The sequence below is a fragment of the Odontesthes bonariensis genome, chromosome 10, assembly GCF_027942865.1.
Source record: "Odontesthes bonariensis isolate fOdoBon6 chromosome 10, fOdoBon6.hap1, whole genome shotgun sequence".
Lineage (NCBI taxonomy): Eukaryota > Metazoa > Chordata > Actinopteri > Atheriniformes > Atherinopsidae > Odontesthes > Odontesthes bonariensis.
In genome coordinates, this window is record NC_134515.1 from 36051672 (window position 1) to 36056943 (window position 5272).

General features: G+C 41.2%; 1 long non-coding RNA gene across 1 annotated transcript; it reads left to right on the forward strand.

Moving 5' to 3' along the window:
• Positions 1-2298: 2298 nt before the first annotated feature.
• Positions 2299-3117, forward strand: LOC142390403 (uncharacterized). The gene is made up of 3 exons (XR_012770462.1): positions 2299-2360; positions 2756-2845; positions 2969-3117. It is a non-coding gene; the product is annotated as an uncharacterized LOC142390403 (long non-coding RNA).
• The last annotated feature ends 2155 nt before the right edge of the window (positions 3118-5272 follow it).

Below are 5272 nucleotides of genomic sequence, written 5' to 3' on the forward strand. Positions count from 1 at the left end.
CAATAAATGACGTGTGACCTTTGATGTACGTATTCCCGGGCACATCAAAGGGTTAGCTAGGGGTAATAAAAGTGTTATTTATGAGGACGGTAATAAAAACGTCATTTATGAGAGGCAATAAATGACGTGTGACCTTTGACGTGTGACCTTTGATGTACTTTGATGTACGTATTTCCGGGTACGTCAAAAGGGTTAGCTATATCATGTGGCAGAGGGGGTGGTTTAGGGGGGTTTGTATTCACAGTATTTGATTCTCACAGCGGGTGTCAGCGAATGGTCAGACATTTGGTTTTTCTACATTTGGCTTCAAAGGGGTCGTTATTAGTACAATGAGATAGAATGAAAAAACATAGTTATACCGCATTTAAAATGCATAGCCTGACTGTCTGGGTTAGAAGCTGAGTCAATTGGGGAGGGGACTGACCCTGTATTCAGCAGAGGTTTTGAAAATATTTCTATTTGGAAAGAGTTTAATCTCCACTGGCAGTTTGCTCCACTTGTTTGCAGCATAACAGCTAAATGCTGCTTCTCTGTGTTTTATAAATAAAAAGTTTTATTTGTTAATAGGGATGATTAAAACCTGTTTTTTTTTTTTTCAGGCTTCCTACATTCAGAGTGAATCACATTTAAAATGCATAGCCTGAATGTCTGGTTAGAGGTGTATCAGCTAAGCCGATTGGGAGGGGGTTTTCCTTGTCTATTTCCTACTGGCTTCAGTAGTTCACAGCAGGTGTCAGCGAATGGTCAGACATTTGGTTTTTCTACATTTGGCTTCAAAGGGGTCGTTATTAGTACAATGAGATAGAATGAAAAAACATAGTTATACCGCATTTAAAATGCATAGCCTGACTGTCTGGGTTAGAAGCTGAGTCAATTGGGGAGGGGACTGACCCTGTATTCAGCAGAGGTTTTGAAAATATTTCTATTTGGAAAGAGTTTAATCTCCACTGGCAGTTTGCTCCACTTGTTTGCAGCATAACAGCTAAATGCTGCTTCTCTGTGTTTTATAAATAAAAAGTTTTATTTGTTAATAGGGATGATTAAAACCTGTTTGTTTTTTTTCAGGCTTCCTACATTCAGAGTGAATCACATTTAAAATGCATAGCCTGAATGTCTGGTTAGAAGTGTATCAGCTGAGCCGATTGGGAGGGGGTTTTCCTTGTCTATTTCCTACTGGCTTCAGTAGTTCACAGCAGGTGTCAGCGAATGGTCACACATTTGGTTTTTCTACATATGGCTTCAAAGGGGTCGCTATTAGTACAATGAGATCGAATGAAAAAACATAGTAATATCGCATTTAAAATGCATAGCCTGACTGTCTGGTTAGAAGCTGACTAAACTGGGGTGGGGTTTCCCCTGTATTCATCCTGTTGGCTATAGTAGTTCACAGCAGGTGTCAGTGGGTGGTCAGACACTGGGTCTACCATTAAAGTGTGAATTAAGGGTCGGTCTTAAGTATAAAATACGAATTCCCCTACAGCAGTGTATAAGGATTTCAGTACGTGACAGAGGACCATGGATTTGGGTACGCTTAAAAATCATCTTTTAAACCATTCTTGGTGATAAGAGAATCAGGTTAGAATATATAGATCTTTTGTTTTTTCTGTAGGAAAAACGAGTGGAGCTCTTAGACTGACACCCCACGATTTCGGTGATATATTCAACCCTGTTAGTAGTAAGTATTCGATCTTTCCAATCCTAGATATAGCCTATAGCCTACGTATACTTTTATTCAACGTAACTTCTAACTGCCATCTCCAGAAACAGATGACGAGGATTTAGATGACTTTGTATTCACACAAAGCGACTATGGTAAGTTTTTATTTTATTTTTTTTTTTTATCCTAAAATTTGACTATCCTATGACTTGCACAATAATTAATTAATTAAAAATACTACATGTGTGGTTACTTACAGATCTATTAGCAGCCGCTGAACACCAGAATACCAAACGTAATGGAGCAGTTTTTAACGGCGAGTTGAATCGCATTGAACCGGCACCAGTTAACCCTAACCGTTTATCTTTGAGAGGTCGAATTCGAAGGGGAACTGAATTTTCACAAAATCCAGGAGCTGTAATCATACACCGCGAAGAAGAGCCATCGGGATTACACACCCCGCCCAGCTACCCGTTTTCCCCGCGAACGGTGCAGAGGGCTGAACCAGCAGTCATTAACATCACTCCAAGGAGAATCGACTTTGGAGAGCTGACTGAAAACACACACGGATCAGCTGTTTTGAACGAGCTCCACGGGCTATGCACCCCGGCCGGGGGAGCGGCTCCTGCAGACCAGGAGGTGGTGGCGGTGTTGACGGATCGTGAAGGTGCAGATTCAGTTGAACTCCAGTCCGTTGTACAGGGTGAGTTAAAAAAACTAAAAAAAAACGTTTAATTCTTTTCATTTATTTTTCTCTCAATGGATAAGTTTACTTCTGTGTTTACATTTAAATGTAAAACCGGGGTTCCTACGTATGTGTACTACGTCACTACGTGAGTGACGTATTAGGGGTTGGGACCGTGGGATGTTGGTCTGTCAGTGTCAGTTGGATGAGTACAACACTGTGGTAGCAGTCTGTAAAATCTTGCTGAGTATTGTAATAATGCTGCATGTTCATTAACCCCCTCCGTGATGCTTTAAATCAAAAGTTATACGGTAACATCTAAGTATATATCACATAGTGTACACTTAAGCATTTTTTTTTTTTTTTTTTTTTTTTTACACTGGTGTCAAATTCTGTTTCATACTATTTCACAGAATCGGCAGCAACGTTGAGGGCTGTGGTTTCAAAACAGGGGCGTCGCAGATTACGCTCAAGAGCCCTACTCGTTAATGGGTTAATCGAAGGTATAATCTCTTATGTTTCTACTTACAACGTAATGCACAGAACCTGGAACATATTAAAGATATGCAGTTTTTTCTTCTTCTGTTTTTCTTATTTTTTTTTATATTTTTTATACCCCTTTACAGAATCGATACTATGCGTCGATCGCATACAACCCCAGATCCAACGTTCAAGGCTGACAAGAAAACATGCTGCAGCCATACAACGGAGTAAACTAACGACTCTCAACTTTCTTGGAACTTCCCTGATTTTGATCCGGAAAATGAAGCGTAATTTGTAAGGTATTGCAAAAAGTTGAATATCTGTAAAGTTTGTTTTTTTTTTATTTACAATTTCCTGTTATCACCGCTGAACCATTCTTAATTCTGAGTAAACATGGATAATAGGGTAATCCGTGCAGCCCTAGATGAATTATTAAGAGCTGTTGAGTCCTTGAGGGATATACCCATACCGGTTCATCCTTCAGATTACTTTAGAGAACTTAACTATGCACTCCGTAATATAAATCGGGTTAGGGGTGCGAGTGAGGATGATGAGGTAGGTCAAGATAATCAGACAGCTTTCTTACACGAATTAGAACAAGCAGTCCTCAATTTAAACAGACTTTTGTCATCCTTCCGTGATACTGTTTCAGAAGAAACGGCATCACGGACGGACGCAGCGTCAAACCATGTGTCTCCGGAATCCCTCAGTGAAGTTGTATCAGAAGAAGAAGAAGAAGAAACTGTTTCTTCTGATACATCTTTACCGAGAGATGCTCTGATAACCTCAGCAGCGTCAAACCTGTCTCCAGATAGTGTCTCGATAAATCATACTGCTTCGACCTCGTCAGCTGTATCAGAAGAGAACCCACAACACCGCGGAGGTAATTTGAATCAGGAGATTGTAACCAACGCTGATCAAATTCAGAGAAATAACCCACCGCCAATTCTACGTGAACGCTTCAATACTACTGAAATAAGACGCCCTCTCGCGATACCACGGTCACTCCCGGGTAGTGTGCCTGATATTGCCGCGTTCACCACAGCAGTCATGAGTGTTCTCGTTGAAATGGCTGAAACAGCACAATCACTGGTCAAATGTAATGATATCGTCCAGCTGGAGTTAGTCGGGGATAATATCTCTCAACACATAGCTGTTACGGTCACTGATGAAGCTAACGTAATTCTGGATGCATTTCTAGATTTTTTAGATGAGTTAACTCAGTCTAATGCAGAGATAACTTCAGACACTAACATGGAGTTAATTTTACAACTGGTTAGAGGTCCTTCTGGCGGTGGTAAACGGAAGGCTTCAAAAACCTTAGAATGCGAACTGATTCGTAAGAAAAAGCGCCACCTGTACATTGCACACAATCCTGACAATCAACTCTGCTTCGCTGTCAGTCTCGCTTACCTGACTAACCCAGGTTTTACTGACAGTCAGGCCTTAGAACAAGGGAGGGTATGGCAGCAGGCTGTAGGCCTTACTGATCAGACCGCTGTGACCTTGAGTGATGTTGGAAAATTTGAAAATGTTCTGCACAGGAAAATAGTGGTGTTTCACAAAACCACAAGGGATCAGGCTCTGTGTAAGTTTGAGACAGATTTCAGTGATCGTACAAGGCCTCTTTTTCTACTGCTGCTAAAAAACCATTACTACGGGATAAAAAATCTGAAAGGTTTTACAGGATCGCGATACATGTGTCACCACTGCTACACCGGGTACAATAACCCCCACTCACATTTCTGCTCTGGTTACTGTTCTACCTGTCTTGATTCATCTTGTACACTACAGCAATACAGTCCAATAGTCTGTGGGGATTGTAACAGAACTTGTCGCAACTCGCAGTGTTTTGACCGTCACAAAGAACCTCGGGAGAGACCTCGGGCTGGAATGCTTGTGAGTGATTGTGACCTGATTAAACTGTGTGCAACATGTAAGAGATTTTATTATGTTGCGATGAGTAAGGAGAAGACTCTGCATGTTTGTCAAGGCTTAAAATGCTCGATCTGTGGTGAGAAGCTAGCTTACGGTTCTGCAGGTGTTTTTGGTGATCATCAGTGTTACATTCAGCCCCGTGCTGCTGATGAACAGCTTGATGAGAAACTGATCTTTTATGATTTTGAATCATTAGTTGGTCAGAATAACGTACACACCCCCTTTCTGGTCTGTGCTAAAACGCTAAAAGGTGAGCTGTACACTGCCTATGGTTTAGACTGTGTACGTCAATTTCTCCTCCATTTCAGGAGACCGCGATACAAGGGTTATACGTTTATAGCGCACAATGCTCGTGGATATGATGGCTATCTTATCCTCAGCGTTATGGTGCAATTAGGAATTAAGCCTTCTCTTATCACGCAGGGGAGTAAGGTTCTCTGTTTTACAGACCGTGATTACGGCTTGAAATTTATCGACAGTTTATCTTTCCTGTCTATGAAACTGAGTTC